Below are 15526 nucleotides of genomic sequence, written 5' to 3'. Positions count from 1 at the left end.
TGGTTGCTGTTGAGACAGAAAAACACAACACCAAACAAAGAAAATTCTCGACTGAAATCCTCAAACATCTGAGATACTTTTCTGCACGAGAAAAGCAATAATTTAGAGGTCTCTGTTGAGCTGCAGAGGGCTTAGCGTGTTCAACTAAATCTAGAGTATAAATGTAGACCTGCCTTAATGCACTGCCAGGTCACAGTTAGTGTGTGAAAATGGCAATACAACGCCATTGTGACTGCTTGTGGCATGTGGCACATAAACAAGGTAGCAGTATGAGAAAAAAACCTACCGTATACTTTAGTGCTACTGTGATCAGGAAAATCAAAGGTACTGTAAGGTATCTATATCAGAGTAATATAAAACTGTCGGGTGGCACCCATTAAAAAAAACACACACACAAACACAATATGATTGTACAGTAGTTCATGATAATCATCAGGCCAAGGAGTTCATCTTAATTGTATTCTCAACTTTGATTATAATTCATTCAGTCTTTCAACCATTAAAACACATATTCATGAGTAGTACTATAATCGCAAGAAAGGAAAAGTAATAAATACACTAACCAGTTCTGGCTCAATTTATTGCCAACGTGATCTTCTTGCAATTAATGAGGCAATCACAAACACTCCGAATAGCCAACAGTAGCCATTCCAGCCAAAGCATTGCTAAGCAACATACTTTCTATTCACTCCAGAGGTGGCAGGCCAACAGACTGACCTCAAAAATCAACTTCATACAAAAATTTTATGCAAACTGACAAATGTAAAACAAAGTAGGTATTAGACGTAGTTTCTCTCATATGCATGCAGATACACTATTTCGATATGAATTACTAAAGTTGGAAAACCCCAGTTATATCTCATAGCACTATAATGAAGCTAATGGGAAAATGTACCCAAAATAAAATATTTTTTGTCCTTTGGGCTTATCCTGTAAGTTCAGGGTCACCACAATGGATCATTTGTTCCTCATGCTGATTTGGCACAGTGTTTTTTGCCCCGGATGCCCTTGCTGATGCAACTCTCCCCAATTTCTAACGAGCTTGGGACCGGCACTGCACGGCTGGGAATGGCGATAGGCTGTTGGGGGTTCATTGTCTTGCCCAGAGACACTTCACCATGTGGTCGGGAATAGCGGGGCATGAACCACTCATGAGCCACTCAAAATACCATAAGATTACATCTCGCAAATATTTCTTGACAAAAATGTGTACAAGGTCTGTGGATTGCAAAGGTTGTTTTGAGCACCAAAAACCATGTATCTCGAGAAACAACTGTAAGCTTATACAGCCAAATTTTGGCAAATCACACCTAAACCAGAAACTGAATATGAACTGGGAGTATCAATGCAACCTGGATCTTAGGTGACTGGTTCTCTTCTAAGCATCTATTTAAGCAAATTTGTCAATTCAAACTGCAACCGATAAATTGAACAAACCGTAACCCTTTCAGAAACAGCATTTGTACCTTTACAATTTTATATCCAGAGAAAACATAAGCAATGACATGAGAGGTAAGGAATGTAGGCCTATAATTAGCAAAATTGTCTTCTGGGCAAAGAAGTGTCCTGTTTTAACCTTAAATAGCAATGTCCTAAAATTCCCAAACATATTTTTCTTTTCATTAGTTTGATATAAATCTTATTTAATATTAGCATCAGCACTGAGGCTGTGCCAAAGCAAAGTTAGGGCCAAATAAAATGCCAACATCGAGGCAGAAGAAAATGAGCAGTCAGCTCTGTTGTCTGTGACAGTCAGTCCCTTAAGGGCCTCTGGCTCTCGAGCCATTTCTCTTTCTACAAACAGCTCTGTGGTCCAGCCCTAGATGTCTCATTACTGTAAAACAAGCGGAGAGACGAGTGACATACAAGCCACCGGCCCACAACGCTGCCTCTCTTTCAATTAGAAAGGATTAGACTAGCCTTTATGGGCCGTCCTGTGCTGCGATATGCTACCCTGCTATGTGACTGTTGCACAGGACCACCATATGTCAGACTTAAATAAATTACAGAGGAGCTGAAAGCTTGACGATAGCAAAAAGGGAGTTATGGCTCTGCTAGAGTGAACAACAGGCTTAATAGGGGGAGGATGCTGTAGCCTCTATAAAACTTCATGCCCTATGAAAGAGCATGGGCAGAGACACAGGTATACCTTCTCTCACTGACTCTCATAAATTAGAGCTATAAGAGAAGTTGTACCCAGTGTGCATTAATCAAGTGATAAAGCCATGCCAGTGACATTTCTGCAGTGCCATTCTTTGGCTAATCCAACAGGACAGATCTCATCCCATCCCATGGTATGCTTGGTAGGAAGAGAGGCCAACCTTAACGGGACAGCAAGGCTCTCATACTACCGCCTGCATCACTCACTTTTATGGAAGTACAGCAGTGTAGGGTTTAACAACACGTTTTACTCGTCAAAGGAACTGACATTACATAACCGTAAAACGATGAGGTCCACAAATCACCTGTGGGGCTGTGACGCAGGGAAGGAGCTGGGCTTGTTGTGTGGCTTACGACACTGCCAGCAAGCACTCTTGTGTTTGTGGGTGCATAGAGAAGGGTAAATTACCAAAAAAAACAACAACATAATATTATAACATATTAGTAGTGCTATCAGATGAAAGCAGCCTATATGCAGAATGTTTCTTCACCGAATTTGAAATTTAAAATACGTCTACAACTAATCCCACTGTCTGCCGCTCACTTGGCTGCATCATTTTCCAGTGAGTTTGTGCCACAGCTGGAGCGACTCCTCTGACCAGGGGCGTCTGTGGTTGAACCCTACTAGTCCACAGGTCCGGGGAGGCAGGCAGCAAGCAGGCAGGCTCCGCTATGCCTGACATGGAGCACCCTCATAGGGGAACTACTGAGTAATGGCAGGGTAACTTGATCCAGGGTTGGGAGTAAATGGGAGCAACTCTGACACCTAAATCATAGCTGTGGGATAGAGGGAGAGAGAGAGACACACACACAAATGTGGCTGAGGAGACAGTGGGTGGGACAACGAGAGAAATGAGGCACGAGGGTTGGGAAGACAGTATATTTGGGAAACGGCCAAATGACAGAGGATGAAAGTGAACGCCCCTCTGCTGCCTTTCATGCACGTGCCGCTCCCACCGCTGGGGTGGGAGGGACCTCAGAGGAATGGCAAGGCGTGGGTTTGAGTTTCAAATTTACAAGCCTGTCTCAGACAGTATAAACACACATAGGCCCAAAATGACTTCGATTTTCCCTGATGTCTGATGCTAATTGAGAAATTTAGAGTGGTAGACATAAATAAATGTACCCCTCTACATGAAGGCAGAAACATTTAACCACAAGATAATGTGTCCTACAGGCTAACAGAATCATTTCTGCAGCTAACTTTTATTATAATTTATTTTTAGGCTTTTCATAGTCTTTTGGTACTTTGGTTTTCAGGTTTTTCCAAGTAAAACATAATTTTAAAGACTAAATGTAATTCAGTGAATCCCAGCATAGTCATTCTATAAAATCACATCCAAAGTCATGACACCCAAATTACTCTATCCATTACATCACATTGGTGGTTTCATACACCGAGGACTTCTAACTACTAAGAAAAAAACTACCCTGGGGGGGGTCTTGGATCCCAAGTTCATGAACTCAAGGCAAAATCTGTTTTTTAAGACCTTTGTAGTAGCAGAAAACTGCAGAGGGCCTTTTCATAAACCCCTTAGTTTTAGGGTTTTAAATTAATACCAAACAAATGTGGAGTCAAGGGTTATATAGGCAGCATCCCTTAATTCTGCCCCAGACATCAAAGCCATGATAAATCTAGCCATGTGAAACTGATGTATCTATCAGCGCTAATTGAATTTAAATAACTAAATATCTTTGGGATAAACATATGCTTTCATAAAAATAACCAGCAACTAATTTCAATAACTGTAAATTAATTTATTCATTAATTAATATCTTCATAATAAATAATAAAAACACTTCGATCAAAAGGTCATTAAAAATGATTTTAAGTTCACAGACTCTGTCCTGAATTTAACCTTTACCTATCGATTTTTAAAAAATTTAGCAAAGTAATCAATACCCACTGAATAGCAATGGCAGTTGTGCAGAGGTAGTTTTCACGTATCTTCCTTGCACTACCTTAAGTTTCATATTGTAACTTTATTTAAACTGAATGACAGCTGGAAAAAATACAAAGCATCTTTAACAAAAGCTTTTTTTTAGCATCCATTACACATAGTAAACATCCCCATCCATAAGAATAGACCTTCACAGAAATACGCTGCTAGAAAAAACCCAGTTGCGTCTACATTTAATTAAGGTAAAAATACCCATATACACAAATGGCAAATACAATACTAAACCTCTGACTGCAGGCCACTGTGCCATTTTTTCATGACAGTGGCAGAACACAACTTTTTTAAGGCCTATATTTACTAAGCGCATATGGGACTTTACAGGAAAATTCTCAGACAGTAAGGCTTCAGCCCTATCTGTTGTTGACTACTCAGAAAGTCTGAGGTCAACGGTCTTGCTCAAAGGCAGCTCAGAACAAGCAGGTTCTGCAGACAGACAGATTTATAAATGATGCTGTTACTAAATTTAAAGACTTACCAATGCATTGTTGAATTTTCTATTATTTAGAAAATGGCCAAAGTTACCCTTTAAAATGTATCATAAACGCATAATTATAGCAAGCAAGATGACAGAACAAAAAACTGTGCATACACGGTCAAAGATGTAGTTTACTCTCACCACCCGCTTATGATGTTACCACACAATGACAAATTTTTACCACGCACACGTGGCGAACAAAATGGTTTTGCTGGAAGTGGAACATTGCCAGGAACTATGCTAATGCTCCAAGGAGCAGTCTAATATAATAATATGCCTTAGCTGCCTGCAGCCTACAAATCCTGTAAAAGTCAGTCATCAGGCTTCACATGTAATTTTCATTAAGTTTTCTTGGAAACAAGAGTTTAGCAAAACCAACAATTTAGCAGAGAAATAAATGCTCACCAGACTATTACCTTACCACATCCTCCCTTTTCCATCCACAATATGGTCCCCATTCATTATTCAAGCTAGAGATGCACTTTCCTTGTTCTTCATCGCTCCACTCTTGACATCTTTAGAGAGCACTTAACAGTAAGGATACGTATCAGCTGTTTAAAATTCTGGTATTACTACAAAAAAATACTTCGTATAAGAAAAGACAACTTAAAGGTTTTAATCTATTAGGCCGGTTAGGTTGATGGACTACAGCTTGTTTTCTACCAAAACTTACATAAAAGAAGATTCTGTCTTAAAATGCATCACTGAATTAGCGGGTGTATTAATGTTTTACAGAAGTGCTGCACTATAATTCAGTTTTGTAGTACCTTTATTGCAAACCATAATGTAGAGAAGCCATAATTGAAAAAGTGGGCCAAGCCTTAAAGCAAAATTTAACAGCTACAAAGCATCTAACCTGCAAGATTGTTTGTGTGGAATGACTAGCGGAATGTTGGGCTGTATTACCATACCCCTAGTGTAAAATGTCAACAAGATTTGGGAACGCTCTCAGCTTTTTTGTTACTCTATTACTTAGACTGCTACTTCAAAGAGTGGCAATGAGTGACCCCTGAAGTGCAAAAATCTAGTGTGTTTGTGTGCAAAAGTGTGTTATGGTAACACGATCTTGGTTATGATTAAGCGGAAATGTTAAGACAAGCATCTCAGTTTCCTCTGCCCGTTTCCAGCCTCCTCTTCTAGCCACATGTGAAACCACACTGGAACTGCTCTCCAGCCAAAGTAAATGCAAGAGTCAATCGCCTGGCATGTGTTTACGCTGGATGCCAGCTTTAAATGCAAGGCCCTTACTCATATTCTGGTGATAAATAATCATTTTTCTTTCATAACCACTGTATGTGATGAACCTGAAAATGTAAGACATTTCCAACAGTAAAACCCCTGCTCTGTGTTTGTATGGGGAATGATAAGTTATCCCTCACACTGACTCATCTACAGGGCAGAGAGCTGCTGTGACATAAACAATAAAAGCTAAATTAAGTAGAGCCAGAATCAAAGCAAATCTATGCGTATATGACCAACTTTATAACTGGCAGACACCCCAAAATAAACTGTACAGACTGTATGGAAAACATTATATCGTGACCTCAGGTAACAGCCAAGCTGAAAGATTTTTGTACAATGTCATGTTCAGAAACAAATGGTAACAGAAATGTTTGGTCCTTTATGGAAACTACTACTCTCCTTTCGGCTTTATCCCGTGGGTTCGGGGTCGCCACAGCGGATCATTGTCCGCATGTTGATTTGGCACAGTTTTTACGCCGGATGCCCTTCCTGACGCAACCCAGGCTTGGACCGGCACTGCATCGCTGGGGAAGGGGGAATGGGCTGTTAGGGGTTCAGGGTCTTGCCCAGGGACACTTTGACATATAGCCAGGGCCGGGGATCGAACCACTCACCCTGTGGTCCGTAAGCAACTGCCTTTACCAACTGAGCTATAGCCACCCCCTTGGTCCTTTATGGAAACATACCCATTAAAAACCTAACAAGATTATGGTGCATGTAGTGTAGGTAGTATTAAAATGGTAATTCCCAGCATTTACAAAAATAAAACAAAGGCAACATTAATTAGCTACAATGCTCAGAATGAATTTTTTTCAGTATCAATTTACACAGTTAGCCAGTTATTTTCTCAATGATTCATATATACAGTGGGCTGGCAGCTGAATAGTTAAGATACATGCCATGTTACTGCAGGTTTGAGTAAAACATGAGGCCTCTGCTGCATGTTTATAATATATATATAATAAAGGCAGAAATGTCCCTTAACTCTTTAAAAACATAATCTTTCAACATCCATAAAGTATTAAAGGCCAGTGACATTATAAGGATAAAACTGCTTCAAAAGTATGATGTCAGACTAATTATTCCATCATTAAGAAATGGAGGAAACATGGCACGGGTATAAGTCTGCCTAGACCAGGCCATCTTCAAAAAAAGGAAGAAGGGGACTAGTGAGGGAGGTCACCAAGACATACATGACCCCTTTAAAGAAGTTACAGAGGTTAGTGGCCGGGATTGAAGAGACCGTATGTACATCTGTTGCCTAGATTCTCCACCAGTCAGCTAACTTGGGATCTTCAGACCATAGAACCTTTTTCCTTCAGACAAACCTTCCACCAGCAAAGATTTGACTTTTTTCTTCTTTGCCACTCTCCCATAAACTTGGACTCGTAAAGGAAAATAAATGCACTGCTGCCAGCATTATTCTGTTAATTTGACATATTGGGAGAGGTCAACAGTCCCTCTCCACAGTACCCCCTTTTATGAGATATTACTTTAATTACTGCAGCTTTGTAAATGTATGCAGATTTTATTTCCCACTCTGCACAATGTCTTTAAATAAAATCAAAATCAAAACATATTTCAACTAAAATTAGACAAAAACAGTTTGATTATGGGCAGACTACCTATACAAAATCTAGTCAGACCTGATAAACTACTTCTAAACTGGATTACACTACTGTGCACTGACCCTTTCGGCTTTTTCTGGACTTTCTGTTTATTTTAAGTTTTTTCTGAAACAACCAGTTAGAACAAACTGATTTCTCAAAGATGACAGCAACTACACTGAAACTGGAGAATATGGAATAAGAAATTAAGTGGTGGTGGTTACTGTGATAATCGAAAGCCAGTACGGAGTAAGTATAAGTGTTGAATGAGTGTTTGCTGATGTGTGTGCTGTGGCCCACTTTCCATCATCAGCACAAAATACTGCTAATACAGCACTTTAGCTACAAAAAAAAAAAAAGAAGGTGTTTCAGTGAAAACAATTTTTCTCTCTGTGGGACCTAATAATGTTGCCTTAACATTAAGTTCAACCTTTTTTGACTGATGTGACACTCTCAGAGTGTGACACACATAAAACATTATATTAGAATGACATTGAAGCCCAAGTGACTCAGAACAAAAAAATAACAATTGTGTTTGTACTGCAAATCCCCTAGTTCTGAATTTGTGTTAACTGTAGAAGTGAAGCTATTACTGAAAAGAAAACACTGTCCATTTTTCCTGCACAAAGACCTAAGACGTGGACTTGCAGACCTTTACAGCATCTTTTTTGTGAAAAAACTGGGCTGTTGTAGTGAAAATAATAACTTGTTGTATCTGGAAAGAAGAACGAGGAACACTCTCTGGAACATACTGTATACCACAGTGAGAGACATTTCCAACTCCAGTGAAATGGCTCTGAGTGGAGGGGAATTTTCTCTTTCCCCAAAATCCAGCTTGACCTCACCACAGCTGATCACAGTCCTCATTTTAACATCTTAGATGTGTTTAATCCAAATCTTCACTCTAATCTTTGGTGAAATGCCTCAGCGCCAGTGACATGTTTCAAATTGGCAACGACACTAGTAACAAAGCCAGTTCACTGAGACTAGAATAGTAGCCCAAATTCTAAATGCCACATGAAACAAAGGCCTCAAAACAAACCAACTGATGATGTACAATCTTTCCTATGGAACGGCAGGCCGGAAAAGTGTTCCATAGACTGGGTGTGCATTTCTGCAATAGGGTCAACTAACTACCAAAGCAACACACTACCTACAATGGATTGACTGATTGCAACTCATGCTAAAAAACAAAGCAGATTAATACTTGTATCAGTACTTGTACTCAGTCCAGAAAAAAATATGTATTATGAAATCCCTTTACAGGATGTAAGGTTGTGGTTGAACTGATAAATATCATAGCAAGTACAGTACACTGGCTTTGAAGTTGTATAAAAAAATGCAGATGAACCCCACCAGAAGAATCCCACCAGGTGCCTGTGAGACTGAACAACTGTAGACACACACAACGGAGAAGTGGCAGAGAGAAGGAATAATCATTTCAGTCCCGCGGAAAAACCAACAAACAAACAATTAAATTAGCAGCATGAGATTATCTTAAATATATGTTTTTTCCTTGAGGGTGCATTTCCAGTTTGTAAAAACAGATAAAAGAGGAAACACAACACATGTGAGGCGGTTAGCATAATTTGAAAATCTGTATATGTTGCAACCCTAATAGCAACGCACTGACTCAAATTCTTTGTCACCTGATGCTCATTCTGAAACCTGAACACTTTTATAGAGATACTGGTCATGTTATGTTTTTCAAATTTAAAATCTGTACACCACACTGTGAAGTCTAAATAACCTAAGTAACCTAAAGCATTAAATTCAATATATATCCCTCTTTTCCTAGATTTAGGCTATAAAGTTTTAGGTTTGTACAGTATAATTTAAAATTAGAAATCACATTTTCACTAAAAAATAACCAGATGCGAAACTTTAAGTTAATTTAAAAACTTCAAAAATTGTGGGTGCTCCATCATATAATAAACAAAACAACGCTTAGTGAGGCCAGAAATATTAACATTATGTTATAAGGATCTCTCATTGGTTGACAAAGTTCTACCATGTCACAGTTTACATACTGTTACATGTAACAGTATGTACATGTTAGTTGTCAATTATCACAGTCAAAACTAATGGCACATGGTCTTCAGTTTAAATACATGGATTTCCAAGTTATTTAATCAGTGTGATACGGGCACCTCTGTAGAATACAACCCAAAATCCGTGAAGGCTTCATGCAAAGATCAACATGAAAAGTTCCGTTTAGTTGCTGAGACTGCACAAATCACATAAGTCATGAATGGAAATTGTTTATTGTCCCTAAAAGGAAACCGGCCTGTTTGTTCACAGTCAGATTGAGCTGCTACCTACAATGATCTGATCAAACCTCTAGATGACAATCATGAATTTACACTGCAACTGCAAGAATAAAGTCAGTTTTAGGGCAAGACAGCTCACACTGTTACTGTGTTGACTTATTAATGAATACTAAAGGGCTGTGTTTGACATACATTTTGTTCTTTGGGTAACAGGTCAATTCCAAGAGAAAAAAAAACCCCAACAATGTGCAGAACAACAAATAGCATGACATAAGAGGCTTTTACATTCAAACTGTGCTGTTAGTTATGGTTTAGGATACAAGAGGCAATTTTACTAACTTTGTGTTTCTTTGTGTTCACTTCTACCAACTGTCTAATTAGGATTAGTTGCTAGCGATAAATACCAACTGAAAAAAAAAAGTTCAAAATGTACAATAAATCCACTTTATTGTACATACACTGTATAAATATAGATGCCTTGTTAGCGCCTGAAGAACAATTTTAAGTGTTTACAGCAAGATTATGTAATTTTAAATAGTCACAGTGCCCAGAGTTACAGGCTATAATGAGAGTGTTTTCTTCCCCCCTGATGTGCGCGCATCCTCGATTGTTTGTAAACGTAGCCGTCCATCTGTACACTTCTGCTCTAACTAGGCAACAGCTTCTTCATTGCATTTCACTTATGTATCATCCATTCATTAGATGTCGAACTGGCTTAATTAATCTGGGACTGATTTAAAGTATCATAAAAGGGCTACTTCTAATGTTATACAACGTACATTTGCACAGGTGCACAAGTAGCTCAGAAGTGTTTCGCAGTATAAAAATAGTGCGATCAGTCTCTGTAACTAGGGAATCGTGGACCATCGACGTATTTCTGCAATGCACAGCTGCAGGGTTAGCTACAGGCCTGCTCTAACATTAACAACACACTCACTCACTCGGTGTATGACTACTTAGGTACATTTATCTGTCCGCTGTGTGTTGCATGTGTAGTTTCGTGCAAAAGAGACACTTTGTGCAGATTGTTATTTGACTTTGAAGCTGTTATTCATACTGTAAATCCAGACCAAAGCTGGGGGCTCTTCCTGGTGTATTTAAAAGCTACGATGGTAACTGTGCAAGCGAAGCCCTGTTTGGTATCATTCTCTCAGCCTAAAAGCAGCGGGCTGGGTGGAAATGTCGGATTAACTTTAAACATGTCTCACCTGGATCCCCAGTTATGTGGAGGGAGCGCCTTCAAACTACAGACAGGCTCATTTTTTTTCGTAAATACCTGGTAAAACCGTCGATCCTCATAAATGTTTCTCTCCAGCCATTTTGAGCCAAACCGTCAGCCTGATCTGGCGGTGGGGGTGGGAATGAGGGTTAACACAACCGAATTGTCTATCAGTAACGTTTGTCGGCGTTTGGATAGCCAGACATACAGATATATTACATCCCTCTGATTCACTTGACAAAATGTGTATGAAAATACGAGGAAACAAACCCCTGCAGTTGTTCATTTCATGAAACACCCCTTTTATCCAAAAGTGGTACGGCTCGTAAAATTCTGGGGACCTACCACGCTCTGCTGTCACTACAGCCAATGAGACGAGCGTCTGTGTAGTAAACCTGTGGCAGAGCAGCTCAGTGCTGTCAGTGACAGCTGAGCCGAAAATGCACTGTGAAGGTAGTTTAGTAAATTATTACTTTAGGACACTGTAACATTATGTTAAGTGTAGTAAGTGTCATTTGTTTCTTACGCAATAATGCAAACAAGGCATGAAACCATCATGTAAGTAAAACTGGCAACAAATAAAATACGTAGCTGCAGGTTTGTGACATGCAGTCAACACTGAAATAAAAGTAACACTCCACCAGTTTCACATATCAAGGTCAGTTAGCAACTGACTGACAGGCTAACTATGATCCAGTGTTTTTATTTTGTTTTTCTTTAATAGTTTGACTCATTTTGCAGATTACAAAACAATCAATTATTTTGATTTCCACATATTCAGAACCTGACTGTCAAGTTTCTCAACTTTTTTAATGGTGCTTCTTTCTAATAGGGAGGCAGAGTATCATTAGCTTGTTTATTTGCTATATAAAGATCAACTTGATGCATGGCTGTTATTGTGCCAAGAGAGAGTTCTTTTCAAATCCTGCACCTTATAATCTTTAACATGGTAATCATACACGTACACACAAAACATACAATTTATTGGCCATATCATGATTCATTCATCCCCAAATCTTAACATATATTTGCATACCCTATATTACATATATGTTATGTTATATGTTATTATATGCTAGTACTGTCTAAAAATTTCTAAATGAAGTGAATACATCATCTACAGCACTTATCCTTTTAAGGGTAATAGGGTTCTAGATAAAGTCTAAACACAAATTATGGCAGCATTAGGAGTACTGCAGCACTGGCATGAACTTTTAACAAAGCAAAACAAAAAATGATTTTTATCCAAAAACTTCTTTGGTACTTTCTTTATGCTTTAACCAGCTGTAAGAATCATAATAATGTCTATATTAATTATTGAAGTACATTAAAGGATGAATAAGCTGTGACACAAATGTAAACCCATAAACACACACATTTAGACAGACATTTGTATTGACACCCACACACACTCTCTTTCTGCTGGTGTTTCACACTGCATTCTTTGGTGCAATGAAGCATGGTGTTGTTAGTTTTGCAATTTGAGTCACCGGGGGCTACATATGTCCTGTTCTGTCAACCAGTGTCAGGGGCCACAGTGTATAGTTTGTGGCAGGTGGTGGTGCTCTGACTGTGTTTGTTTGTGTGTGTGTAAATGTGTGGGTGTGTGTAAAAAAAAGAGGCATTCAGTTATACAGTATGCTACTTGGGATTTCTCTGTCTTTTTCTGTTTCACACATATATTGAGAGGCAGCAGCAGTGACAGAAGCCAGGAGAACAAAGACTTGTAATCAGGAACTTCAGTACAGGTGTTGTCACTGCTGCTTTTCTAAAAGGCTCTGTTTCACGCTGATAGTGCTCAGAGAGTAATATCAATATTTTTCATCTCACAAAACAGGATATGAAAGAGAGCTGCCTTTTTCTGCAACCCTTGATAAAACATGGAGGTACCACTGATGAGCATTTGTGTTTTATGACTAACACTTACTAATGCTTGGTATTGATTTGAAACATACATTTAAACATTTACAGTGCTTTTCTTCTGTACTGTATGCATTACTATGTATAAAGCTTTGGACTATGTGAACTAGGAGTCTTTTTTTAACAACAGAGAGGTCTTAACAATAGAAAAAGTAGTTGTTGCATCCCTACTTTGTGATCAATACAAGAATCTTTAGCTTGGGGCCAAATAGAATTAAGAATTGCTTTAGGATAATGACAGTATCGACCAGAGCTCAGTAAAGCGTTTCAATGTGGCAGGTTAATTCCCTTCTATGAAGGTGTACAGGGAGGCAGTCTGAGTCAGGTTTGATGGTCAGAGTAATTCTCTCCAGCGTGCTGCTGCTGTAGCACGATGCACAGCAACTTCTTTCCCTCTTGTACCACAAAGCGATTTTGAGGTGGTGCAGTATGATTTGTGACATATTCTTTGGAAACTAAGTCAAGTTTGGCAAAACCACTGTAACTGCAAGATTATGAAAGGATTGATCTTCTCCATTGGCATGTGCCTCCATATCTGGAAACCCAAAGTCCTCAGGCAAATCATGGATTACACGTCATGAATAAACAGGTCAGTATGAGTTGTATTAAGAGCAGCCTACTAAGCATTAAGGCACTCACTCTAATATAGGCTAATAACACAGTTACAGTTTGAAAAAACAGGTTAGGCAAATAATCAAAGGAAATAAGTTGTTTTTTTTTTCATGTTAAACAACACGTTCTTTTGAGGACAGATAAGATTATAAATTATGGCAAAATACAAAATACTGTAAATACAAGTTGTTGCCTCTCATCAACTTTTTTCTATGTGCCGATATATATTTTTACAGCAAGGTATTTTGAGGTAGCATTTGTTGTTGCACATCCCCTGAAAGTAATTTACCTTGCTCATTATGTGAGACGTTGAGGTGTTTTGATGTTTTGAGATGAAAATGCTTTGAGATGAAATATTCATTTTTTTTAGCTGACTTAATTATGTATGTGTCCACTGTCAAGTTGAAAACCGCTGCTCCTGTGAGGGATGTTTCAAGCGTACCTTTTGCCCCTGGCGCAGAATACATTACCTCCTTTGTAACAGGGATTGCCTGGCATACACTCATATGCAACCTTATGGAAATATTAAATGAGCAGGCTGCACACCTCAATGGACACACTGAATAAGCATGAGTGTATCTTGTTTGTGACTCATAATGTAAAGGTTGGGTTGATTGTCATTTTTGACTCATTTGTTATGTCATCCGTTGTTTTAGCTAAGACTTTGCATCCTGTATGACGATACCTGTGCTCATTGTTTATTATATATTATTTATTATGTATTTAAAATAATGTTCCAACAAGGATAAAATGAATTTGTTCTCTGGATAATGAACAGATGGCATAGATGCCTATGGTAGAATTTATACGACGTTCCTGTGTGTGTGTTCGAGTGTGGGTGGGTGTGTTTGGGGGTTGGTTGTTCAAAGGGGTCCTGTCAAAGTAATAGGTCAACCTCTAAGGAAATACTCAATATGAGAGTGAGATAAGAAATCTGATGTTACGCATGTCTCTGGAGTAAACACGAAGCTACCGCAACAAACGGATATCCCTCTCTGTCTGCAAAACCTCTTAAGCTCAGTGATGAACCCAAAATATCTTGGTTTTTTTTTAAAGCTGTACTATAACCTAAAGACTAAAGACAACAATTTGTGGTTTTTCAGGCAATAATCCTAAACTATTTCTGCAGTCTCTGCTGGTTGTCTGGACACCTCACAGTGACTGCAGGGGGCCAGTGCTCCTAGCCAGGAAATACTGTAGTTCAGCACATAACCCTACTTTAAACCAAGATAACCCTCCTCCCCTTGGCACTCACATAATATTTACAGTACAGACAGGAGAGTGTTATAGATCTTCTCATCTAACTCTCAGCAAGAAAAAATAAGAGTTATATGCCAAAATGTTGAAAGATTCCTTTAAACAACTGTTCCCAGGGCACGACGGGCAAAGATGGAAAAATATGGAAAACAAAAGAAAAATATATACAAATTACATTTTATGTTTGCTTTCTTCTTGTCAGATTTTCTGGTTCTGTTTAGTGTGTTTGTCCAACACAACCACATCTACTTGCACGTATGTTTGCCAACAGCCTGAACTCCTCCTGGCTTTGTTGCTCTTTGGATGTCTTCTCCCTTCCAAGCCATAAAGTCATAGCCCTCTTGTACTCTCCAAAGTTGTAAAACATGAAAATGAAACACCAGTCTATCTCACTTTCAGTTTTGTCCAGATGTCACATTGAGTTTTAATGTGCGATGTTCTGCATATGTTTCTAATAGGGACTTCTTGTGCATGTCTGGCGTACACCTTTGGTGTGAATACTCAAGAGGTGATCAGGGCTGAGCAGTTGGGTTACAATAGACATGTGGACATCTACTCATTTGTGAACAAACCACAGACAAGAAAAGGCCTTGGTATAAGCGTCCATACCCCTTAGTTAAGTCCAAACACAGTAACGTGCTAATGTAATCTCAACAAAGATGCACACAGTGACTGTTTTAGGGATAAACTGTTCAAATATATGTCACTGATAATGCTACAAGAATTTCATTTAAATTTCTTCCACACCTGATTACCTAATGTACCCATTGCTGGGCGAGTGTCCTCATCCTGAACACCTCATT

The 15526-nt window shown here is 38.9% G+C and overlaps 1 protein-coding gene across 13 annotated transcripts in view; it reads right to left on the bottom strand.

The window, feature by feature from the left end:
* znf438 (zinc finger protein 438) overlaps positions 1–15526 on the bottom strand; it is a 56264-nt gene that overhangs the window by 33918 nt on the left and 6820 nt on the right. For 5 of the 13 annotated variants that reach the window (XM_067487054.1, XM_067487063.1, XM_067487064.1 and 2 more), the window contains exon 1: positions 10924–11057. The exons of 3 other annotated variants lie outside the window; for them this stretch is intronic. The gene's annotated coding sequence lies outside the window, so the exon portion shown is untranslated. Of the gene's footprint in view, positions 1–10923; positions 11059–15526 lie in introns of those variants that run through there. 5 more of the 13 variants (XM_067487055.1, XM_067487060.1, XM_067487067.1 and 2 more) reach the window with 2 other exon arrangements.

Source organism: Channa argus, chromosome 19, assembly GCF_033026475.1.
Source record: "Channa argus isolate prfri chromosome 19, Channa argus male v1.0, whole genome shotgun sequence".
In the NCBI taxonomy this organism is placed as follows: domain Eukaryota; kingdom Metazoa; phylum Chordata; class Actinopteri; order Anabantiformes; family Channidae; genus Channa; species Channa argus.
Note: the sequence above shows the minus strand (reverse complement) of the source record. Positions and strands in the feature narration are given on the sequence as shown.